The sequence below is a fragment of the Botryllus schlosseri genome, chromosome 3, assembly GCF_051294905.1.
Source record: "Botryllus schlosseri isolate E-star chromosome 3, Bs_hap1, whole genome shotgun sequence".
In the NCBI taxonomy this organism is placed as follows: Eukaryota; Metazoa; Chordata; class Ascidiacea; order Stolidobranchia; family Styelidae; genus Botryllus; species Botryllus schlosseri.
Genome location: NC_137238.1, coordinates 10192798 through 10220688, shown reverse-complemented (window position 1 = coordinate 10220688; position 27891 = coordinate 10192798). Strand labels below are relative to the sequence as shown.

Genomic DNA, 27891 nt, shown 5'->3' with positions numbered 1-27891 from the left:
AATTTATTCAGTTCTGGAATCCAAAAATGGCTTCGTATGTGACGTTTCAGGTTAGTTAGGCCTGGATGTCCACCCTGGTGAGCTTTATCAATTCCTACTACCCACGAAGGTTTGGATAGTATAATTTTATCTTACTTGAGTATTAGGCCAATAGATTAGCGTAATCTGATCGATGAATATCCGAAACATGTCGAGTGGCGAGTCGTTCTTGGGAATAGAGCCCTTGCGTGTGCATTTTCGAAGGCGTGTTAGTGTCTTGTCAGACTTCGTTTCTTCGATGACGCGGTCCATTACTACTGATTCAGTGTAAGGATCATGCTGTAAGAGATACACTGTTCTCATTGGTTCGTTGGTTTCTCTTAGTCACGACCTCGGGGCGAATTCTATAGATTCGCCGTGTCTCGACAGATAGTCCGTTGAATTCACGGAACGCACACAACTTTGCACGATATGTATTGGTATTGCATATCGATTCTGTCTGCTATGATGTAGCATTTCCTCGAGCTTCCGAATATACCCATAAGGGGTTTGTGGCCGGTAAGGATTTTGACCTCAGGCCCCCTGCAATGAAGTTGCGAATACGTTGCAGTCCGAGGTAGATTGTCATTGCTTCTAGGTCCAGTTGAGGGTAGCGTGTCTCTTTTGGCCTCGTTGGACGGCTTGAGAATGCGACCACTTGAGCATTTTCAGGATTATCACCTGAGTCAAGATTGCAGATATCCCCAAGACGCGGGCATCTGCGAATATAACGGTTTCGGCTTCAATGTTTAAAAAACGCAGTGAAGTATCTACACTCAAAGCGTTCTTGAGGGAATTGATTTCCTTCTGACTAGCTTCCGACCATCGGACTCGCTGATTTCTCCTTTTCAGCTCGCGCAGATGTTGAGTTCTTCGCTATAGATAGGGCATGAAGGCCCCGAATGACTGAAGGAAACATTGGAGAGACATAACTTCGTCCTTAGCTGGAGGGCGTGAAGCGTTGCCTAGCGCAGAAATTTTGCCCGGATCTGGTTTGACTCCGTGACGTGAAATCACCATACCCCAAAAAGGTATTTCAAATTTCTTGGAGGTACATTTATTTGGATTTAAAGTCATTTCCGTTTCTGCAATGCGCAGTAGCACTTTGTCTAATGCTTTGTCATGCTCTTCGATAAATTTGCCTGTAATAATAACATCGTCGTGTATCGAGTAGGCTCCATTCACGTTTGCGAATAACGGCATCAATGCCCTGGTTATTTCGCCGGACGCGTGCTTGGCTCCGACGGTCAGTATTCAGTATCGCATAAGCCTGTGGCCTGCATGGAAAATGGTGAGCGCTCTTGATTCCTCGTCCAGCAATAGCTGATGAAATGCACACTTGCAGAATACCGAATTTCCCGATAGTTTAGATTTAATTTCTTCCACCCTTACAATCGGGATTTTGGTTGCCTTTATGTCTCGATTGAGTTCCCTCAGGTCAATTGACTTACGACGACCCCCCATCATCTTTGGGGTTGAGTACTGGATTTGACACCCATGGTGCGGGCCAAACATGGTCTTCGATGATTCCTTCGTTCTCCAACTAGTATATCAGCAGCTTCGGGAAATGATGCTGGAGATGAAAAGGGATTGGCCGTGATTTTTCGGCTACCGGTGGCACCTCTTCATCAACGTAGAATTTGAACAGGTATTTTTTATAGTTCCCACTCCCTGGAATATGGCCGGATACTTTGTCATGACCTCAGCTCCGTAATTATCAACAGCAGCAACCCGTCGTATTTTACTCGATATTGATTTTTCGAGTGTTTCCAGTTTCTCACTCAGCTTCCCACTGAGCACCGATCTACTCTGCCGAGTGCCGGGCACAATGTAGAATCATGTAAACTGAGATACATTATTGAAAGCCACGAATCCCTCATAACAACCGACGCACTTGATGATTTCCGAGTCATGTGGCTTGAGCGAAGTGTTTGTGGGGCGACAGCAGAGTTTTAGCTTCTTAGCCTTTTTCGTCGAAATAACATTCATTTCTGCTCCTGTATCCGCTAAATCTTTGATTCCCGTTCCAGCCGTCGTGATTTTCACTCACTACCTGGGTGTGGATATTTTACGGACATTCCGATACGTCAGACCTTCTGGTCGATTGATTTTTCTCACTCTTTTCCATATGTCAACAGTCTTTGATTTTCGTGATTTGCCACTATCACTGCTCGCCGTAGACTATTCAGAATGTGTTGACTCCGAATCTGATTCAATTAGATTCGTCATTGGCTTTGGCATATTTCAGTGGTTCCCAACCTTTTTCCACCCACGTACCATTTTGAGGTTTTATGTAGTGCTCGCGTACCACCTATGTAAGTTACGCGCGTTTCCGCCATTTATGACGTTATACTCACGTATTGGACCTATGCGAGGTGTGTTAACAAATTCTATTGAACTAAGCCAGGGAAGTCAAATTTACGGCCCGTGGGCCGGATCCGGCCCGCCAGACGATTTTATCCAGCCCGCATCGCAATTCTGAGTACATTGAAAAAAGATTATATCATCAATCACATCCACAGTAATAAACCAAATTACAACGTCCGAGTTGACAGTTAAATATCTTGTATTCATCACAACACATACGCAGGACTAACGCCAGATTATGACTAAAGCAGGGGGGCAACCTTTTTGCCATTCACGGCCGCATTTCGACTACTCGTGTAGCCTACGGTCGCATTCCAGGGCATAGACGAAATGAACGAGCTGATGGACGCCAAATACCCAGGTTAAAGTGTCTATGTCCATTTCCGGTGAAGTCCGGACTAATCTATTTAATGATAGGCTTACTATATGCGCACAAAACTGCGAGTGGCCACTGGTAATGTTAAGGACGGAAGTCATCATAGTCGCGCGAAGCGAGAAAAAATTCAGTTCGCAATGAATTTTGTCATTGATATTAGTAGTTTTACATATTACCATCAAACATTTATCCTTTCTCATCCCGTGTGATCAGATTAACTGGTATAGAGTTGATGTAGGGGTGTTTTCGAAAATTTAAAGCAAGTTATAAATTATGATGCATCTTCGAGTGGGCCAATTGGTATTAGTCACTTTGTAGCATGCTGTTGTTTCTTTACAACCCATCAGGATTGTTAGCATAGTGAGAAGCACACGATTCCGTGCATCATTTCCCACTGATGTTCGCATCTGTATTGTAGGGCTGTGATAGCAAAGGTTGCTACTATAGCAAAATAGAAAAATGTGATCGCATTGAATCACGCGCAACGCGAAGAAAATTTTAAAATTATTGAAAATCTTTCAAGAAATCGGGAGTCAATTCCTAAATTCAAATTTCATGTCGGCGGACGCTAACACATACTAATTGAATTGCGTACCTATGCCCACACAAATTCCCTCTTACGGCCGCAGGTTGGCCACCCCTGGACTGAAGCAAATGGAACACTTAAATATGTCTACTTGTATCGCCGGTAATGCCATTGTTTTAGCGCAGTGGTTCTCAACCTTTTTGACCTCGCGGCACACTTCGAAAGTTAAAAATAGTTCGCGGCACACTAGCACAGTGGTTCCGAACTCTTTTGGCTTATGGCACAGGCAAACTACCAGAATGCGTATAGCAGCAACGACCGTTTTACAGAGGTGGTACTGCTACCTTTTCGGAGCACTCAAGTAGGCGTTTCTCTGCGTGAGTTTTCTTTTATCTCTGCTGACATCTCACAAATGCATCTACGAATGGTATCATTTGACATGGGAATCGTTTTCAATTCTTCCCAAACATTTTTCTACAATTCTATTGCGGGCCGGAAGAAGAGCTCTCTCCGTTTACGTGTGAGGTTTTGAATTATCAGCTATTACCCCTTTTACCGCATAACTGGCCTGCTGAGATCTCGTTTAAACTTCAGGTTCAGCTTAATTTCATAAGATTGACTTGACAATAAAGTCTGCCCACTACTGCATTGTCGATGTACTTAACCATCGCATCGAAGAGTCCATCACGATAGCCACTAACAAATACAGAGGTGTTTATACATGGATGCCAAACGCATTTCAACGCAGATCGTGTAATAGCACATGTGAGGATAGTATACCTCAATAATCTTACTGGCAGCCACCCGCAGTTCACCTGTAGTTCCAACAAATCGGAATAATAAATCTCAGCGGCGGGGAAATTTGTAACTGATATAATTTGATCAACTTTACTTATCAATTCTCGAATTTGTCGCCGGTAACATAACATTACGCACTGAGCCTACATTTTACCTGCAGTGCTGACACGCTACCTAACAATCGTAATGTGAATGGCTATGTTGGCAATTCTAATTTTTAAACGTGACGAACATCACTTTCAAATGAGTTACTTTCTCGATGGTGAGAATGCCTTCCTAGGTGTTGGAGGTTTATGTAGGCTCCTACTCGTCCTCCGATCTGCAAAGTGTCTTACAAAAAGTGAGCCGTGCTATAAGTTGGCATCTCAGGAATCAAAATATGTAATATCGGAATGTTGTAAAATGATAATCGATGACGAAGACATGGCAAGAATACGACTACAAATAGAAACATAAAAAGGCCATCAACCTGCGCCATGTCCCTGTTCTACCTACGGTTCTGATGGGAGTCACTTCGGCCACACCTCATTATCATTATAGATTACTAACCTACGTCGTAGGTCGTCGTAGGTTAATAATCTATAATATCCAATTACCCGAGTGTAGTTATCACCGTCCTAAATGCTACTGATGCTACTATGTGGGCAAACTAGCATATCACACCCATTGACGGTGGAGGCCCTAATTTGATTCATGGCAGTGCAGTAGCAAGTTACAAAGCGTTGCAGATTTATTAGATTATCCGCCCCTATACGTTGCTGTGCTCAGAGCGTCTTTACAATAAAAATCCCAGAGAAAGACCCAATCCATGACATAATAGGGATGCCAGATTGAAATACTAGATTGAGATACCGTGACTACGGTCACCCCGGCATCCTTATATCTGTTCACTGCATCGGATTGTGCATCGCGTGTCTTGATCGGGTAAATTCAATAGAAAAACCACCAACAATGACACACTCAAAATTGGGATTTTTGTTAAACTTAGACATAGTTTACCACCTTTGCTCGCGGCACACCTGAGCAGTCCAATTGGCACACTAGTGTGCCGCGGCACACCGGTTGAGAACCACTGTTTTAGCGGTTCTTAACTGTATTCAACCGGACAAACACCATATTTTCGCATTGCTCGCAAAGAATGGTGTTGCGACTCGCCAGAATGAAACCCCTACGATCCGTGTATTATCTATATATGCTTGATAATAAAGTATTCCAGCGAGAAGCAATGGCACGAGGTAACATTTACGATTACGTTGACTGGCCCGGCAGCCAGCGATTTCATGAATTCGATCCGGCCCGCGATGCAATTTGAGTTAGACACCCCTGAACTAACCATTATCAGCCAGGGTTGATGGGATGTACGGATTTTTTTTCACCATCAGTCACAAAAAGAACAGCGTAATGAAATAACAACACACAACAAAAGTCAATTTATTTAATGCGATGGCTGCATTTGTTTATTTTCCACTAGCTTGTCGATGCGTGGCATACGTTTGCTTACAGCGCATCGAAAGTCATGTATGGTCGCAACCAGTCGGTTTCGTTTCTTCGACTTGATAATCATCAGGGATGAAACTCCTTGCTGGCATTCCCACGTATAAGGGAAAATTAGCAGCTATGGGGAATAGCGGGAGTCGACGGCTTCAAAAAAATCAAAATCAACCTCACCTGAGCTAATAACTCCCTTTGATCGAAAAAATCAGAATCTGCTCGCGTACTACCTGGAAGACCTTCGGATACCACTAGTGGTACGCGTACCAGAGGTTGGGAACCACTGGTATATTCTGACAGGCGTGAGAGTCATTGAAATGGCCTGTTTCGCCACATATGAAGCAGAAATTATTTCTTGCTATGCAGGTTTATCACATTCGCAGGTCTTGGTTTAGCTGATTTGGCACTGATCCTGCATTGATTACTTTTTCTGATGCGATTCAAATTTTGAGCTGGGCCAGGGAACATTTCAAATTCGAAATGGAGTCGCGACCATAAAAGGCTGACAACCATACCGGATGTACAACCTGCAGATGCGGACCGGCATTTAAGCTCATAAACAGTTTTATCAGAGTGAAATGTCATGAATTTACGACTTATAATTTCGTTCCCTTCCTTTTCGAAGTCATAGTCTTCCACCATCTCTACCGCTGACTATGATCATGTGGGCAGAGAGAGGATCAAAATTTTATAGTGATACGTGGAAGAGCCAATATTATTGACAGATTTAAGGCACAAAATTTAACGATCAGATACATTTAGAAACCAGAAGAATATATAGTAATCCCTCCAGAAGTTGCATCGATTACCTTATGGTGGGCTTAAGACCAGCTTTTATTTGGACGGAAGGGTACTGAAAAAATTTGTTTCGGTCCTGGTTACAACACACAACCATATGCTAAAAATGATAGATTTTAAACTCTCTTTAAACCCCTATCGGCTTTATTCTATCCATACATTAAAATGTATTTGGGATGGCTGAAACAGCTCTTCGTCAGCCCGGCCCCGTAAAAAACGTTCGTCTAGGGATCTCCATAGATTTAGAATCCGAACTCTTGGGGGCCACTGCCCCCAGAACAGACCTCCATCGGGATGCACGCTTTTAATTCTACTTCCGAGCAGTGTTGGGATCAAGTCACTAACTTCGAGTCACGAGTCATTTCGAGTCATTGCACATTTTGACTCGAGTCAAGTCAAGTCAATCGATTTTCGAAGGTGACTCGAGTCAAGTCAAGTCACTCGATTTTTGGAGGTGACTCGAGTCAAGTCGAGTCAAGTCAAGTCAAGTCACGAGTCAAGTGACAATTTAAGTCAAATTGCCTTTTCGAAGTGTCAGGCATGATTACGCCATTGCATTTAGCTGGCTGTCTGGGATACAGATTGATGTGGTCATTGATTTTGAACCGATGAACGAATATACAGTTAAATATACACGCAAGAAGGCCCTGTATCGCTCACATATACGTAGAAATGTTTAACTACGTAAGTAATTGCATAGCCTCAGTCTATAGTTCCCAGCCAAAATAAGATGCAATACATTACTCATTTACATATTGATATGATACAATTCGAGCCTGCGCTAATGGCTGAGGAGTATATAAACTATATTAGAATTCAATTTCAATAAAACAAGAGGTTTGGTTAATGTATAAGAAACGGAAACAGAAATGTATATTATGCTATTAACCCTAAAATGCATAACAGGGGTCGAAATGACCCATACGGTGCTATTCATCGTAACCGCTAAACACATATTGGGAATTGAGTCCTGAAATTTCTTGACTTTGTTAGTATTTTATACTTATACATGATGAGAAATAAGTTGTTCGGTAAAATTTTACGTTTGACAAGAAAAATGCATTTTTCACTAAATACCCCGAGAATGCGTAACAGGGATCATTTTGACCCGCAGCAAATTGGAATAGAAAAATACCCGAAAAAAGAGGCCTGGGATCATCAGATTTTATAACCAGACAAAGATTGGTGTTGAGTTGATTTGATTGAAAAATGATTCAAACATATACTTGCAAGCGACAATCCTGCCGATGGCCTCTAGTTCTTATTTACAATCTGCCCGACATCGCAGCTCTAAATGCAATACCATTACCATACTCAGACATGCATAATCCATATTCAGACAAGTAGGCTATAACTTGATTATAAGAGTGGACAAGGTTCAAAGCAACGAGGTTTCATTCATATCTTTCTAACTGCCTCATTTTGCCCCAAAATGATGACAAGATAGACAATAAAACATCATAGAGCCACAAGAGAAGATGTTGTGAGGTTTTCGAAGTTCATCCCTGCAAACAGCAAAGACGTTGCAGAAGAAAAAGCGGTGTTCCTTATGTCCAGACGCAAAGGATTAGAAACTTGCAAAATGTTGCTCCCGATGTTGCAGACCCTTGTGCCCAGAATACAGCGTAACCATGATCACAGGCAATAAGTACAGTGAATGAATCAGGCTGTTGTTTGTGGTGTGATCTGTTCTGGACTTTTCTTTCATTTTATCACCCAATTCTTTACACTGTTTTTCGCCGGTTGTTCATTTAAAATGCAGCAAAAACTCTAGATATGTCATCATTATACCAATGGAAGATCTTAGGAAAGCACAAGAAGAAAAATATTTATTGTCTTTATAGTAGAATCACATGTAATAGCAATACGGGTCAAACTGTCCCCTGTTATGCATTAGCGTAAGTTTTTCCGTGTATGCATTCTAGGGTTAAATTATTTCACTACTAGTTTACGACAACGTAAGCGGTCATTTGATTTATGTGAGAACAATGGAGGCTTAGTGAAACACACGGTCATTGAATGATTGGTCACTCTCACGGGATACACCAGCGTTTCGCGAACAATCCGAACATATGCAAGATATGGTGATTTTTATCGACACCGATGACTTGAAATTGACTCGTGAATTTTGCTCCGAGTCACGAGTCAATCCGAATTTCTGATGCGCCGAGTCAAGTAAAGTCAAGTCATTTTAGCAAAGTGACTCGAGTCAAGTCAAGTCATACGAAAAAGGTGACTCGAGTCAGACTCGAGTCATCCCAACACTGCTTCCGAGCGAGATTTCTTGTATACACAAATTGGTAACGTTTCATGCCCGGATCGCGCTGAGCGCAGAATTTTTCATTAGGTCAATAATATTGATAATTACATAGATATTGCTCTATTTTTAAACCCCTCTTAGCCCACGTAGTCAGTTTTACCGCTGGAAATGAGTGATGTGTTGTCTTGGAATATTCCGGAGGGTCCGCTGGTATATTTATTTCGTTACATATTGTTTTTTCGTGACCTACCGTCTGCTATGCGTAAAAATATTGATATCGCTAAAGTGTACTAAGACGCACACGATTCCAACTTGATATTTCTTCACTGCCCAATATTGCCACTGCACAATTGGACATGGTGGTTTTCGATAAACTCAGGGCCAGTGCTTTTCGGCCAAGGTTTTCTCGCTGTCGAACTTTTTCCCCTTTACAGAGTTAATTGGTCGGCAGTACCAATTGCAGTGCCTACTCGGAATCCCGTGTTGGCCTAAATTTCATACGCCTTTGTGCGCCGTGGTGCAGTCATGTATGACGCCGAAAGGCACAATTCTATCAACTATTGATATTGTATTTGTTGCTGGCTTCCGAGCAGTGTGTAGCTTGGCGAACTGTCCTTGCTGTGGAGCCAAGCTTACAGTTCTTCCGAAATTCGACGTCCCGTGACCGAGTATATGTCTTCGTGTTTTTGGTCGAATTAGGGATTTAGAAACGCAACACGAAACAATTTGAAACACAGACTGTGAAATTTGTGATGTTACAATGGCAACAAAGAAGGTTTGATTACTTGTAGTGACTTTAATTGTAACGGCATAATTTGCTACATTGACTTTATTTTTAATCTGAATTACGCATGTGAGGTACGTATTAGGGTAGAGTAGAAATATCTAATTTCCCCCATTTTCCAGCCGGCAACCCCCCAACTTCTGAGTGCGAAGCAGTACAATTACTCAACCACTAGTCGTCGAGACATGATATAGCTCAAAAGCTGCCAAAACATCATGTTTCTATCTCACTTGAGAAGAAAGTTTTCTCTATTGTGAACATAAAACGAGTTACAGCCAAAAAAACGCTACAATTTTGATGCGGGTAAATGGCGAAGTTTCGAGTCATTTGTCGGGATTTCCCCCCTTTTTTCGTTTTGAAAAAAAAAAGTGATTTTCACTCCAGCCTAGTACGTATAGTCTGCGTAATCGCGGTATATTCGCGAACAGGCTTGATAGTAAACCAATTTAGGGTCAGTTTATTCACGCTATGGCTTTAGTCCACGCAGCAACTTAAACAGTAGGTTTTATATTTCGAATTTCATGCAACCTTTCGCGGGCCGCACAGAACATCTCTGCGGCCACATTTGGCCCGCGGGCCGCACTTCGCCCAGGCCTGGAATATGTCATAACCTACTTTAAAATCCAATAATGGGCGCTAAAGAGTGTCCGGACTTTGCTCCACAAAATTATGGTAACCCTATAATAACCCCAACGGCAACTGAAATGAAAAGAAATACAAATACAGGTGAAAGCGAGCCGACGGCCGTGCGCGTGCTGCTTGTCGATCTTCGGAATCACAGTGTGTCGTGGTTGAGCAGCTCGCGGGCGCAACGATTGCAGGTAACGAAATGAAACGAAAGGAATGAGTCATATCACGTAGGCTGCGTAACAACGGTGAACAAGTAACCACTAGACCAGTGGTCGGGAACCTATGACTCGCGAACCATATAAGACTCTTTTGGGTATAAGATATGGCTCTTTCACTTTAATTTCCAACTTAATTTTATAGATATTGCAGTCAGTTGTCAGTTAATTTTCTTAACGGTCAGAATAATTATTCTCGTGGCTGCATAAAAATGTATTTGAAAGGTCAAGGCAGTGGCGTATCCTGGATTAAAGGCCTCGAACCCCTTTACAGAATCCTAAAATTTAATTTGTTGTAACGCCAGCGACCAATATCCGTCGCGAATTCAATGTACCCGACATCACGCGCTGCGTAATCATGGATTGCACCATACGTTGGTTGAGCAAGAGAATAGCAGACAAGGGTACGCCTAAACGACAATCTAGTTTTCAGATACATATTGTCTTCCTGGTCTATGCCGAGAAATGAGCTGCTTGGAAGTAATTTTCCAATTACAAATCCAAATTACAGACAACGTTTCGCTATCCAGGTCCAAATTCATGAGGTGCTTTCTAGTACTGCTGTTGAAATGTAGGCGTGTAGTGCAACGTTTACGTTACCACCGAATTGAGAAGTGGATCAATATTTATTTTCGGAATCATGCTATAGTTATATTAGATTTATTTCAGCTCGGAGCTATTCACGATAAATTGCGCTATCGCAGGATGATAATTAGCCTACGAGTTTTTAAATAAAAAATATGACGTCCACGACAAATCCCATGTAGTGTGTTCGAATTAGTACTACCATGATGTCACGGATTTTCAATCGCGACGTAACAGTTGGTTGACATATATGGCTCTTTGGGAGTTAAAATGGAAATATAGGGCAAACACGTCTCTTAAGACGAAAAAGGTTCCCGACCACTGCACTAGACAGTCTTCAAAGTAAACGCAAGTCCGTTTCAATCTATATACACTCCATGCTTTTACTAGATATATATAATATAATTGAAAAATTCCAAGCAACTTTTCGCGGTCCGTACTTTTCCGCAGGCCGTAAAATACCTAGGCATGTCCTACGCTAATCTAAACCTGTCGGGACTCCTTGTTTTCAGTGAGTAACAAAAACAAAAGTCCACCATATTACACAATAAGCAGTTATTTAATACATTATTTTAATTGTGCGACCGAAAACACCGGCCAATGAACACTGATCAAGTTAAAAGTGCTGATTTAGTTAGTTGAGAATTTTTCAAGGTCTTTAGTTTTAGTTCTAGTTCTAGATGCCTGTTTTGAAAAGTGAGTAGTTCTAGTTCTAGTTGTAGTTGCGGGTTTTGAAATGTGACTAGTTCTAGTTATATTTACAGTTGCGAGTTATAAGAATTGAGTAGTTGTAGATCTAGTTGCTCATTTTGAAAATCCAGTAGTTTGCATAAAACTATCATTATTATCGTTGTCCATGGCCTGACCAATTAACTAGTCCAACAAAATTGATTAAGTATTTCATGCATTACGCAAAGAACATTACCCGCAGTCGTCACGTCCATTGCAGAAGAAAGATATGCGGATGCATATGCCATTGTCACATTCAAACTTTTCATTTTGACAGGTGCCTGATAAAAATAGGTATGGATAGAAATTAAATGTTCTACGAAACAATGATAAACAATGATACACAATCATAGATGCAACCAGTGTTCGTCGATCTGCTATTGTAAACTTTAAATAAACTTTAAAAAATTGAGCACGTTTTGATGCTGCTGAGTTAACAATTGCAACAAGGCGAAATTTTATGTTCGATGACTGATTAATTACATACGAATATCATATATGACGGATAACACTTGCAAGAAGTAACTCACTTTCATGTTTTCTATTTTCATATTGTAAGCTTTTATAAAAGTGATGAAAACTATAACTTACATTGTGTGCTTGCAACAGCTACAATTAATCCGACAGCAAACGAGTACAACAGACACATCGTCGACTCAAACAGGGGGGTCAAATGATGTCACTTATCAATTTTGTCGTATTGAACCACCTGTTGAGATATGGATGATGATGCAATGCCCAGGAAATCGACGAATTACACACAAAAAGTTAACATATATAGATACTCATTAAATACAATCTTATCATAATATGTATTAGTTCTGTACTTCCTTTCTACCTAATGAATTGCCATTACCATATTCTGTCTATTCATGATATTGTGCAATATCGTCATGATTTTCGAAGCGGTCGAATTTGAATAAAACCTAATACAAATTGAACTGAAAAAATGGCCAAAACTACCTGCTTCATTTCGTAACGAGTTACAATTGTCATGTGCATTGCTTGCTATTGTATATTCGACTACACGTATACACGTAAACACACAATCAACATAAATATCTTGATTGCTTTGTTTATCAAATATGGAATTTTATCATTTGGAGGAGAAACTTGATTTCACCAGTTGATATTGAAATGAAATCGTTTGATTGAAACCTGCAATCTTGATTTGACCGAGTTGAATACCTGTCAAGGTTTTGAGCATAGGGAATTCTAGATGTGCGAGAATAATAAACCTTTCCTTAGTTTAACTCATTTTCCGATTTGAAAAATGCTCCTTGGCCCACCTCGAGTAATGTTAGTAGAACTCATTATAGGGAAAGAGTTATGACCTTCTAAGGTAGGGGTGGGCAAACTTCGGCCCGCGGGCCGCATGCGGCCCGCAACACCGTTCTGTGCAGCCCGCGAGCGTCTAAAGAAACTTATTAAAAATATTTATAAAATGCGTAATCAAAATCGAATTAGTGCAAGGACTTGATTAAACTTTCTCTTAGTATATTTCACCATAATAACTCTAAGGCAGTGGTTCTCAAACTGGGGGCGTGAAAGCATCTGAAGGGGGCGCGAAGCTGAGCTCAACCGGAGAAAATTTTCGCGCTAGGCGCGATCTGAATTCACTTCATGTTTGTTGCTTTGTGTTTAGTCTGAATTTCATATTTAAAAATCTCTCAACCGCAGTCGTAACCATCCATGCCATCAAAATATCGGTTAGGTTGGCTAGCATCCTGGTTGCGTTTTGTGATATGACGACAAGGGGGCCGCGAAATTTTTCACCATCATAAGGGGGGGGGGGGGTGTCTTAAAAAGTTTGAGAACCACTGTCCTAAAGTAAATAATTCCTATATTATTAATCTCTGACGCGACAGCTCGATCTCAAAGCCCACGCAGTTTGAAAGGTTTCATCTGCTACACATCACAGAAATCCTAAACGAGATTCCGGAGATTGACATAATTCCGATCACGAGTGTGATTTTAGATTGACCACTCCAGTTTTAATTATTTCAGTGATGTGCTTATAAAAAACTATTCGCGAGTGTCTTAGGTAGATTCGCTTTCTGTATGCGCCGAATCCTGGTATTTATATTTCATCTAGACATAGTGGAAGCGTGTCTGAAGCTAGCATGGTCATGATGCTGTCAGCATTGTGTGTCCAGGAACTGAACCAAAAGTGGAACTAGTACATCTATGAACAAATCGCTGCTCACAGATTTAAATTTAAATCCTGTTCTAAGAATTGGGACAACCGACTTTCATCTCTAGGCCTATACTTTTGACATATTGGTTATTGAGGTAGGCTAGCCTAAGAAATCTCGCCAATGTTTCTGAAGCGTGCACGATATCATCAAAACAATGTTTGGTTTGATTTAAATAAGCATATGTATTATCTCCATGTCCTCACTAGGCCTACATCAGTGGTCGAGAACCTATGGCTCGCTTTCAAAATCATCAAATTATAAGTAACTGTCGCGCGGGCTACCAATATCTCTCGCGAATTCTATTTACCCGACTGGAAATCTTGAACTGTGCCATACGTTGATTAATCAACGGGCATAGCACACACGGCGACGCCCATTTCAAAACGCAATTTTTAAATACACAGTGTCTTCCTGATCTACGGCGCGAAATGAACTGTTGTGGATGTGACATTCACATAATCTCGAATTGCAAACAACGCCATAGCTATTCACGTTCTTGATTGTAAGTATAACTCTTTGTAGTACCGGCGAGAAAATCTATGCTGTAGCGCAACGTTATGCTACCACCGAGTACTTTGAGAATTGAGAAGTCGGTAAGTATTTAGATTTTCGGAATCAGTGTGACAGTCAGGTTCGATTAATATCAGTTATAATAAATCCTAAGCTACTTACGATGAACTGCGTTATCAATGGTGAGGCAAGGCCCGTCTGTGCCTTACCTCTCATTTCGAGCTTTATTTTCGAACAATAAATGCCAGTTTTTACAGAGAAAATATGGCGCACACGAGGAATTCCATGAGGTGAGTTTGAATTAGTGCTAACAGAACGTCACGAATTTTCAATTGTGACGTAACAGTTGATTGGCATGTATATGGCTCTTTGGGAGTTGAGATGGCAAAAATAGGGCCAATATGGCTCTTCGGACAAAAAGGTTCCCGACCACTGGCCTATATAATCAAATACCAACATTGCGTTTTGTTTTATTATCCCAATTTTATATAGTGCGGCCCGCGGATGGATTCAGATGTTGAATGCGGCCCGCTTGCTCAAAGGTTTGCCCACCACTGTTCTAAGGTAATCTATATGTGGAGTGTAATAGTACCGGCTTATCTATATACATGACAAATAATTATTGCAATGATTAGTATGATGATTATGATGGATTAACATGTGTATTACGGAAGTTTCATAACGTCAATTTATTCACTATATATCACCTGGTAAATTATGAACCCGCCCGTCATTCCTATAGCAATTGAATGGAACATGGAACATATTAATACCAATTCATTGTTTATATTATGGCAAGAAAACGTACGAATCGTGCTGGTATAGTATTCCCGTGAGTGCCAATAATATTCCATCGCGGTTTGCTCGTCAATGCAATTTGCTCGTACATTTATCACGTACATTATAACCGTCCCCTGTTCCTTACATATCGCAAAGCACAACATGGTGGGGAAGAAACATAACTGTGACGGCGAAACGATTTTGGCAGGGAGAGCATCGAGCAATTGCGAACGTGATTTATGTCAATGTGACGGGGAAAAGAAGTGGGGAAATAAGACCTAATATGCACGCTACACTCTTGGCGAAATGATTGTGTATTTCCATCCGTTTACCACCCCTTCTATACCAGTAGGGCATGAAAAAAATCGAGAACCAGATTGATTCGATTCTGAATCACGTGATGTGCTCTGAGTCGAGTCGAGTAATCCAGTATCACTCAATATGACGTCATAACAGTATGTAATACATTAAAGTGCAAATATGTTCAGTTTATGTCACCTAAATGAATATATTGGCTGCTATCCATCTCATTCAGTGCTTCTCAGCCCGTGGGTCGCGAAGCTATTTCAGGTGGATCGTGAAGACGTTCTAAGTAATACAGTTTTCTATTTAATTTTTCAAATATTTCAAACACTTTATACTATAAAGATTAGAAAAGTACAGGCACATTATCCGACTCCAAATTAAATTTATTTGCGTCAATAAGCGCCACGTGCCACGTTGTCGTGCACACAATAATTCGAGAGCCAGATTTTCGTCACAGTCGTATCGATGGATCAGACAGTGCCTTAGTGTGGATGCGTGGGATTGCTCAAAGGCTTAAAGGAAGTTGATCGGGAAATGCAACAATTCAAACCGATTTGTCGTTATAATCAGTAAGCAATTGCTGCAACGCAATCTACTCATTACGCCTTGGTGTTAGAGCCAGTGACTCCCAACCTTTTTCGACTCATCGCCCCTTTTCAAGCTCCACACCAATCTTCGCCCCCCAAATACTGGGAACCGGAAATGGGCGAGTTGACTAATAAAAAGGTCAAGTTTACGGCTCGATCTCGAAATTACACCTTTACAGCTACATTTTCGTAATTTGACTAAAAAAGGCTTTTATCCGACTTGACTCCAATATAGCCGTTATACCGCGCCATCGCCCCCTTCGTTATTTTCGCTCCCCTTGACCCCCAAATCGCCAAAGTCACATGAAGTTTAGGCCAACGTATGACTGCGCAAAATGTGCTGCTAAGAATATCGACCTCTGCCGAAACAAATCGAAACCTTGGGTATATATATTTGCTGAATTGTATATTGACTATAGGCGCCTAATTGACTGTCTCCAAATATTGATGCCGCCAAAAATTTCTTGTAGTATATGCCATTGCCAATATCATTGACCGAATTCCATCATCAATCCGTGAAAATACCCAAAAACCAGATAACTGTAACGCACTGACAACATAAAGACTACCTCTCCCGGGCAGTGAGTTAAACGTTAGTGGCGAAATGAAAATTGGATGAAAGTCGGTCGCAAACTCTAAAAGGTTGAAGCATTGAAAAGGAAACTTTGGTATTTTTTCAACCATACCGATTTCATTCTATTTGGTGACAATGTTGCGGGATAAGGACGAAGGAAAGTACGTAGGCTAATATATTTCTGTCCTTGATGTTTTTAGGGCATATACACCATGCCCCGGCCGGGAATCGAACCCACGACCTACCGATAAAGAAGCCGGACGCTTCACCATTCCACCATCTTGTTGGTAATCATGACTTCGGAAATGTGCTAGGTCCAGAACGTTCGTACCTTTATACTATATGTTTCGTATGATACGATATCGCCAACCAAGGCTTAAACTCTTCAACAGTGATTATTAGTATTGAAACGATAGTTCTCGCTGATAAATTAACTATCAGTGGTGAGAACCAGGGCCGTGGATTCGGTAAATTTTACCACCGACTGCGACTCCACACATTTTCAATGTACCGACTCCATGCTGAGTCTTTAAACTTACCGGCACTGACTCCGACTCCTGGGCCTTTAAAGGTACCGACTTCAAAAATTAAATGCCACAATGTCGGTTGAATGACTATCATACTAAATTGTTTCATTGTGGCACAGCTCGAATTATCCCCTATGCAATTAACATGAAAGAGAGATTTGCTAAATATCCTTCCTTTTCAAGTTTTTATAACATGGACTCTCTAATATCATGAAATGTATAAATCATTCAAATATGGCAGATATCCAATCCTATATAATAAAAATATAGATAAAAAAATCCATGTGTAGCTATTGTTTATGAGTCAAAAACTAATAAAGAGATTGAACTTACTAATTTTGTCATTGCACACTATCCTGATTACAAGTACACCCACTTTCTACTAATAGACATTGTTCATAAATGAAATTTAGTTAGGTAGTCAAAGACCATAGCCTATATCTAGTCTAAATATACTTAATCAAGTATTCAAGGATTGGGACTTGCAGTCTTTCTTAATCATTTGTTCGACCCAAACAGCTAAGCTACGCTACAAATATTTTTTATTTTGTCAAGTGGGAAGCATCGTTTGGTCATATTTACATTCATAAAACCAGCCGATGCATTTGCTCCGTCACAGTATGATGGTATATTCCAAAAATTCCATCAATTTTGACTGCATCGCGAAAACGCATATAGCGATTTTCTTCCCCTGTGCAACTGAGTTGTAATTTGCAAGTGATGTCTAATTTTATCTATATCAGGGGTGGGCAACTTTTTCGGCCAAAGGGACACATGAGATTTACGAACCATTGCGCGGGCAACAGGAATGTTGATAACCATTTTTCGTTGTCGTCCGATAGGAGCGAACCGAATTAGGTAACATTGCAAACAATACTTATATTAGGACGCTCTAAAATTGATAACAATATGCCATGCGACTTGCAGCGCGCAAGCAAGCCCTGGTCGCGCGAAGCGCGAAGTCTTTTTGCAAGATAATGACTGAATTGTATCAATAAATATGTTGCTAACATCCATTGGGGGCCGCATCTGTATACCACTGGGCTCATTTGGCAAGGACAGGATTATTCGACGTTTAGACATAGAAAAACCGACGGTATCAGCGAATATGCCTCTATCATTCTGTGCAAATGTTTTGTCGACGATCTCACTGCGAGTGCACAAGCGAAGCCTCATGTTGGACGACATGTTATCTCCTTATTGCGAACATAGTTAGACTCAATTCTGTGAATAATATGTATTTATAATTTCCAGAAAGGGGTTCAAATACTGAATGCAAGAAATCTAGTGACAATGAATCATGCGAAGTACCGAAAAAAAATTCAAGTCAAATAAATCTGCTATGAAATATTCTACCTTATGGTCATATACGAAGATCTGTGAAAAATGTGGCTGGCCCCTGGATACGTCAATGCCTCAGAACTGTTGTTTTAGTCATCATCAAATTTTGCGGTCATGCTAATCAACTTTTGGTTGGCCTTGCAATTGTACCTGATGTCATAAATAATTTCGAGAATTACCTTGAATGCCACACCTAACCTTCTCGTGTGCCAAATTTGGCCTGCGTGCCACGGGCTGTGCGCACCTGATCTGAATGGTTAATAATAACAGGTATTAGTGGTACATAAATATTCTATTGAAAATTCTTTGAAAGCAAATGTTTTCATGATAGAGGAGTTGGAGTCGGAGTCGGAGTCCAAGTCAGGGTCATTCTCTCAAACTCCGACTCCAGTCAGTATTTTCCACACGACTTCGACACCGACTCCGACTCCGACTGCTCAGCCCTGGTGAGAACCGTATAATTTCAGTACTGGAAAAAATCGTCTGCTGCTACACGACTCGAATCATTGAAATCAATACTCCATTAAGATTCGAGTACACGAATCATTGTGCCCAGCCCTATATACGAGTGTGAATATATACCCTTGGCAGGCACACGAAACCCGAATCTACCACATAATTATACCGCGGTATGAATCGAGTACAACATTTTAATCTAAACTATGCATATACGTACGCACGTAGGATTTATAACCGCGCTCTAATTCTGAGTTAGGTCTTGCTGGCAATATCAATGGAGAGTTTGATATCATGGAATGCTTATGGCTGTTGCTGGGAGAATTCTCAAATACCGAAGTCGGACAATACACACAGCAATAACCACGACCTGGGGGTGATGCGAGCGAAGGGCGTAATTTTTCGTTTTTCACTGCTTCTTCGCGCCCGTTCAGATGCTTTCACTCCCCCCGCAGTTTAACAACTATCGCACTAACATTTATCGGGATGGTACAAAGCTTAGTCTATGGTCTTTGGAGCAGTGGGGAGCTTCTGAAATTCGCCCTCCCTTGACCGAGTGTATGTCTTCGTGTTTTGATCATAATACCGACTTTAATTAAATCTTTAATCTCGGCGACCTGCTCGGCAGAAACTAAAAGGACGGGTTTACTCCAGACTACAGTATAAAAACATTCAGTGCTAAACGGCACTTTCAGGTATCGAATTATGTTTTGGTGGAAATGTGTCAGACACACAATTTCTGATAGAGATACAATATTTCATAGATATGTACTGTTTATTTTGTTTTCGTGTACCACCCCAGCAAATATCAGAAAGCTGACATGAAAACAAAACCCATTATAATACTCGCCTGCTGCGGGGATGTACGACGTACGTGTAATTGTGCATAAGTATTGAACTTACTGCTATCCATGCTTGGCTACTAGCCGTTATCTCAATGCTAGTAAAATTTTATGGTCATTAGTTAGTCACAGAAAAATATACATATAAGCCTATATCACCAGAATAGGTAGACGTGAAGTCAATGAGAGCCGTAAGAAGGCTTGTACGTGACCGCATGCTACATATGCTTTGCTGCATTGACTTTATTTTGAATGTGGATTACTCATACCAGGTATATATACGTAGGCAGCCTAATCATGACATATTAAGGAACAGGCTTCAAAGTAAACCAATTTCCTGTTCAGTTATAGAGACAGTTTTACAGTTTTAGTTTACACAACAACAAGCAGAAGTAGATTTATGTTTTGAATTCTAAATAACATTCTCGCATGCCGCACATATTTGCTCCGCGGGCCGCATTTAACCCACGAGTCGCACTTTGCCAAGGTCGGACCTACACTGTCGTATAGTTAAAAAGAATTTGTTGAATGGTTTGGTATCGAAATCATATATAATATCACAAACCTGAAGTTGTAACTCTTGTGCGTTTTATGCCATCGGTGGCAGTTACTGCAGCATAGAGTAGCTTTAATTCTTTTATTACGAAACTGTAGAGTATTTTATGCGTATTTTTATGCCTTTAACGCATGATGATGAAACAATAATTTAGTCTTTGTTTAATTCCGACTAGGCCGTGTCTTTACTTAATTCGACAAAAGCAAGCGATACTAAAGTATCCGAGTTAAGCGAAGTCGACTGTATTTGGTAGTCCGCATATTCGCAATCGTAAAGAACCATCAGTACCGGTGGCATATGTTTTAGCAGGTATATCTAGTCCAGTGGTTTTCAATCGGGGCCCGGGAAACATTTTCAGGGGGTTAGCGCAACCTCTAAATTTACAAAATAGTTGATAACCAAAATTGCCAATGCGAGAGCTGGCAAGGTCTGCGGAGTGAGTTGGTGGGTCTGGGCAGATGCGTCAAAAATTAGAGGGAGCATTGATCACGACTAGGGCTGGGCAAAATCGAGTACCTGAGTGATTCGATTCTGAATCACGTAATATGCTTCGAGTCGAGTCGAGTAATCGAGTATCACTCATTATGACGTCACAACAGGATGTACTATGTCGAAGTCCAAATATGAACGTTTTATGCCACCAGAAAGAACGTAATGCCTGTCATCCATCACATTAAAGATGCGTTGGTATTTTTTCGACCATACCGATTTCATTGCACTTCTTAACAATTATGTTGGATGATAATGACTTCGGAAGTGTGTTATTTCCAGTAACGTTCGTAGCTTTAAACTGTGCATGGTATGCTCAAACACGGCCAATCAACGTTTCACGGCTTCCTCAGTGGAAAATAGTATCAAAACTAGAATTCTCGTCAGTAAATTAACTTTCAGTTGCGAGGACCGTATAATTTCAGTACTCGAAAAAATCGTCTTTTACTACTCGACTCGAATCATTAAAATTACTACTCGATTCAGATTCGAGTACTCGAATCATTTTGCCCAGCCCTAATCACGACATCGTCAAACTGTCGGGTTATAATATTGCAGCTAGTGGACCTTTGACGTGCCACAATTTTATGTAGAATATTTTAAAGTCTACTGAAGATTGATATGATATCAGAGCATTTGAGCGGTGTAGCCTAATCCGGGTTATGATAGAGTCGTGATGAGTAGGCTATTGTTACTATGTCATTGCCAAAGTCAAATTAAATCAGCGTCAGATTTTGCCTTCGATTATTATTGGAACATATCAATAACAACTTGAATATAATCAATATTGAGCCATAGCATTATTTCCTAACTTTAGCGATCGTACCCCTCGTGCGTCCGATAAGATTTCTCGTAGCCCTTGTTCATTTTCAACATAATTCCTGATTGTACCGATATTAAAATTAGAAAGCTCATACACGTAAAATCGCACGTAGCACGAAGACCATTTTCCAGTTGAGTAAATTGGTCAAGAAAATATTCCCCAGCGTATAGGGTACTTCCACAATGCATCTCGTACCCCTTGATGTGGTGCTCCGTACCCCGATTGGGTCTACGGACCCTGGTTAAGAATAGAAATGTCCAATCGCCCATGAATCCATTGGTGTTACAGCTGTGGAGCGTACTACTACCTTATTCCCCACCGATAATAGCATGGATAAAGAGATCAGACAACACCTAGCATGTGACAAACTATACGTCACGGGGGTCACATAATGCCAATCGTTGCCATACCGACCTGATTAGATAACTATATATCAGTGTTGGGATGACTCGAGTCACTTTTTCGTATGACGCCACTTGACTCGAGTCATTTTGCAAAAATGATTTGACTTGACTTGACTCGACGGTTCAAAAATGCGGATTGCCTCGATTTACGAGTCAATTTCAAGTCATCAAGTAAACGGTATCAATCAATCAGTGTGCTTTGTGTATATGTTCGTATTGTTTGCGATACCCCCCTGTCACTTGTGAGAGTAACCAGGCATTCACTGAATGTACGTTTGTATGATCCTGCATTATTTCATCACAATTTTATTGACCACAAACGAAATGATCACTGGTTACGTTGTCGTAGTTGTAGTAGTAGACGGATGCAGAATACAATAGCAATTAGCGTATGTTTCATAGACGGCTCAGTGCTAACATTGCGCAGTGATCACCTTTACCAACCCACTTGTATGATTCAAATCCACATCAATTTGTTATAACTTCCCAAGGCTTCGTATTCGATCCTATTGGCTGATACAATAAAAGACTGTAGCATAGCTATACAGTTAGTCGCATATTAAACTTGATATTAGTTATTTGGTGCAAGATGAATGGTACATTATTCTGTCTTCCACACAGCTAGCAAAAGGTAATGACTTTGAATCGTTACTGATACTTCGAAAATTCAATTTGACTTGAATTGTGACTTGACTCGAGTCACTTCCAAAAAACGAGTGACTTGACTTGACTCAAGTCACCTTCGAAAATTGATTGACTTGACTTGACTCGAGTCAAAATGTGCAATGACTCGAGGTGACTAGTGACTCGAAGGTAGTGACTTGATCCCAACATTGCTATATATACCCTTCGCAATGCAAGCTACCACCTTTTGATATATTACTATTCCCCATGACAGTTTCATAGATTGTAAGTCCGTAGTATTGCCAAGTGACCGTTCCGCGTCGCAAGTCCTTCTCCGATTTTATCGTTTGACTCGACTCAACTCGACTCATTTTTATTTAACCACCCAGTCAATCTGAAATCGAGTAATTCTACGAAATATCGCACAAAACCAAATCACAATATTTTCAGTCACGAATCATCAACGGGTCATGTTTTATCATCATGAACTAGAAATGTGACGTCGGGCCTAATAGCTGATCTTCTACAGCATGATAGCTTTTAAAAGTGATGTGATAGTGTAGTTTGTTGAGATTTCAGTGGTGTTATAGCAGTTTTAGGTTGAACTTGAAGTTCTTATATCTAAAAAAGATATGTGGCACTGGAATATATTGTCGAATACTTGAAATTTCTAAATGCCGCCGCGGGCCGCACAAAATGCTCTAGCGGTCCGCGTGTTTGAGACCTCAGTACTAGGGTGTACCAGATTTTCTCCTTTGATATGCATAACCATTTCCTATAATAGAAATGACCAGACTTGACTTTATATATGTTGAAGGTTCATTAAAAAAAATTCACGTATGAATTCTATCATTAAATAGTAGCAGTGTCACATATCGCTATCAAATATTTATCCTTACTCGGCCCATGTGATCAGATCCACCGGTAGAGTTTATGGAGGTAGTGCTTTCAAAAATGTAGGGCAAGTTATAAATGATGATGCATCTTCCGGTGGGCCAAGTGTTATTAGTCACTTTCTTGCATGCTGTTATTACCCGACCCCCTTCCCCATCAGGACTGTCGATTGTATCGGTAGTGGAAATAGTGGGAATATATTGAAATCGTTCAAATGTACCATAAACAAATTTCTTTCGCAAGGAGCGCATGATTCTGATTCCGCCTCAGATTGAGAAGGGCGCTACTATATTAAAATCGAAAAATTAAGTAATGTTGAATTGCGCGGAGTTCGAAGAAAATTTCAAGATTAATTAAAATCTCTCAAAAATTCGGGAGTGAATTCGTAATTTCAATTTGCACGTCTACGGCCGCCAACACATACTAATTGAATTAGGTGTCGACAACGGAGTCCTTCCCCAAACTTGTTCGAAAAATAGCAAAACACATTGAACAGGACATCAATTTAGTTCACGGCAGGTTGCACTGAGACTAATCATTATGCTGGTAGTGACTACAGAGAATACGACGTCGTTCTGAACTACCATGTTAAATTTTATGAGTTTTGAAATTGAAATAAATTGTGATGATTTGGATTAGCCTAATTGAGGGCGAAACGGGGCAACCTATATTGCATCTAAGTCAGTTCTAGGCAGTGCAGTTCGCCAGCTATTAAACAACACCTACCCAGCGCACCGAGCATTAGGCTACTGACAAAGCTATGAAGTAATGAATGACTGAGACGTAGGAAAATCAAAAAAATAGCCAAAAGTTGCTTAAATGTAGTTGACATCCGCCTATACTTCGTTGATCGCGACTGCTGGGGTTTGAAGTTGGCAAGCTTTCTTGACTACGAAATAAGTTTCATCTTCAACAATCGTCTTTTCAGAATGTTTGTGAAACGCATATTTAGTGAGAATTCATACAGACTTTGTTAACTCCCCGTTCCCCTGAGAGCCTCCCGGGCCCCACGTTGAGAACCACTAGTCTAGCCGGAACCGTTACGCGTTATTATTACATTCGCCACTACCTATCTTTCAAAGGCGCGGATTTCCAGACACGACCACGTATTTCAAGAAATGCAGTTGCAAAATTCACTTTCAACGAATAAAATTCACACAAATTTCTACCTAAATAGTATGTTATTTTTCAGTAAAGTCATTTTGCTGCTGTTTATCACTAGCCTACACATATCATTTTCACAAGACAGATGACCATTTCACGATGATTGAGTTAAATTTGAACTAATACTTCTGGGGTGTGCGGATGTCCTTGACGGTCTAAAAGGGGTCCGCGAAGCCAGAAAAGGTTGAAAAACACTGATCTAGTCTCTCTTCAATTCTCAAAGTCGTCGCTGTAGCCGTGATTCAAACTTCGCCGTTTTATGATGTTCACAGACTGGACCAATAATGACAAATTCATATTGATCGTCAAGAATTGATAACATAATCGGTATTTAATCGTTCTTGTTTAGAATTACCAGATCAGTATGTTTATCAGGTTTTGCTATGTAAATGCTTTAGTGAGTTCGCAGAGATTAGATGGCAGGAAAGCATTCCCTAGTCATGAGGAAATCAGCTGAGACTAGCGTGCCGGCAATTCATCAATGGATTTTGAGTCACCATGAATCAATTGAGCTATCAGTATCAGTCTGTTGTCGAGTGAACTGTCAACACTATCCGTCAACCAAGTATATACCAACGGAAAGAATTTCGAAATCATCAGTCATTCATCTTTCAGAGGAAATTTGCTGCGGCTTTTCAGCTCACCGTACTTTCTGTTGCCCAGATAAACCTCCGACACACAGAAACTTGGTAGAACCGAGACTCGAACCAACAACCATTGCTGTCGTGACAGTTTCGCTGAGCACACTGAGCCACTCGCCCCAACAAATCTTTGTAGATTTATTACATTAATTTCCTTGTCGTCTCAACAAATCTACCTGGTTGATATTCGCCAGATATTTCATATCGTTTGCAGTATTGATTTCACATCAACCTCATTCACTTATCGTTGGTTTTCATGCATGTTATAACGATTAGAAGACATTATGTTACTCCAGCGTTTGAAATCACGTGTTATATGCGATTTAGCGGAATCGGTAAACCAGGGGTGTGCAAACTTTTTGAGCTCGTTGGCCGCATTCAACATCTAAATCAATCCATTCGCGGGCCTCACTATATAAAATTGGGGTAATAAACCAAAACGCAATATTGGTATTTGATTGTATAGTGAGGACATGGAGATAATATATGTGCTTATTTAAAACAATCCAAACATTGCTGCGATGAAATAGTACACGCGTCAGAAACATAGCGGCGAGATGTCATACGCTGCTCGACCTCAATAACCAATTTGTCAAAACTATAGAGATGAAAGTCGGTTGTCCCGATTCTTGGAACAGGATTGAAATTTAAATCTGTGAGCAGCGATCTGCTCATAGATTTACTGATTCCACTTTTGGTTCAGTTACAGGACATACAATACTAACAGCATCACAAACATGTTAGCTTCAAACACAGAGATGTAAATAAAATAATAATACCCCAATTCTACGCATACACAGAACAAAGCTACCTAAGACTCGAGCGAATCGGTTTTATAAGCACACCACTGAAATATTTAATACTGGAGTGGCCAATCTGAAATCTCACTCGTGATCCGAATTATGTCTGTCTCGTTTAGGATTTCTGTGATGTCTAGCAGTGGAAACCTTTCAAACTGTGTGGGCCTTGAGATCGGGCTGTCGCGGCAGAAATTAAACATAAAAAATGTAGGAAGTATTGACCTTACAACAGTGGTTCTCAAACTTTTTAAGACACACACCCCACCTTATGATGGTGAAAGATTTCGCCCCCCCCCCCCATATCGTCATATCACAAATCGCAACCAGGATGCTAGCACACCTAATGGACATTTTGATGGCATGGAAGGTTACCACTGTGGATGAGAGATTTTGAAATATGAAATTCAGACTAAATACAGAGCAATTAATAAGAATTGGATGTAAATTGCGAAATCGCGAAACAAATTTTCAGTTGAGCTTAGCTTCGCGCCCCTTCAGATGCTTTCACTCCCCCAAGGGGGTGCCCCTAGTTTGAGAACCACTGTCATGAATTATCGTGGTGAAATAAACTAAGAAAAAGTTTAATCCCTGCATTATTTTGATTTTTAGTACGCATTTTGTCAATATATTTTAAAGTTTCTTCAGACTCTCGCCCGCCGCACAGAACGGTGTTGCGGGCCGTAGTTTGCCCACCCTGCGGTAAACATTTGCAGAGGAAATTATCATAGAAAGGTTTGGTAACGCAACAGAGCGGATATGATATTGGTGTTTTTGTACATTTTTGCACAATGTCACATCGCGATCGATTTACTGCGATCAACAATTTATAGTAGCCTAATCCTGGCTGTTTAAATCATGGCTGAATGAATAAATTACATGAAGCGCAGCGATGTACCGAAATATTGACCAGATAGCGTAGCGATGGGGGCGATTTCCGGGTAAAAAGGAGCCTGAGATATATAAGGGGTCGATTGTGGGGCGATAACCTACGAAGGGGGCGATAGGGACGAAAATGTTACAACTTCCAGTGACATGTAACAAATTGACATGGTAAAACAAATGCACGTAAAGACGGCTTACTCTAGATATCACGTGACCATTGACTAAAAAACGCCAACGCAGCGGAAAGTAGTCGCGGTAGCCGGTTTTCTGAGCACAATCTCGTAACAATGACCTTTCTTTAGTCAATTTACCCCAGCAATCGGAATCAGGTGAATGAATTTCCCGTACATACGTCCCCTCATTCGAATCCGTAAATATGGAGGCGTAAAATTTGGGCCGAGCTTGATACGCGGCGATGAGTTAGGAAACGTTGGTATTGGCACATTCTCGCCATGTGAACAGCCTGAGCGGTATATGGATAAAGCGAAAGTGGGCTGCGTTGAAGTTGTATAATCAGGGATCAAAAAAAGAAGATCCGCCTGATGCAAAATAACCAGTGTATAGTCGTTGCCAACATATTGAAAATAATCAATGTAAACCCAACTGTTGTGACAGACGCGGACAGAGATAAGAGTGGAGAAAGTGATAGTATACAATGGGGTCCACAGGTTACATTTTTCTGATGTTAGTTGACATGTTGGAAATCTTCACAAACAAAAAATAAGGTTATATTCGTTGAAGATGACAGCTTGCCTGAATACAATCTCTTGCGGTACAAATCCGCATAGAAATGTAAGGACCTGATTATATATTATTTTAGCACTTTACAATAAATTCGTCAAAGATTTCGATATTCATACGAACAGTTTTAATGATGCTGCTATATAGTTTTCCAGGATCGTGTGAGTATATTTGG

The 27891-nt window shown here is 40.7% G+C and overlaps 1 long non-coding RNA gene and 1 pseudogene across 1 annotated transcript in view; both read left to right on the top strand.

The window, feature by feature from the left end:
- The window catches only part of LOC145434884 (uncharacterized), a 553571-nt gene that overhangs the window by 195968 nt on the left and 329712 nt on the right, over positions 1-27891 (top strand). The gene's annotated exons all lie outside the window — the stretch shown is intronic.
- LOC145435379 (uncharacterized) lies at positions 27-8299 on the top strand (annotated as a pseudogene).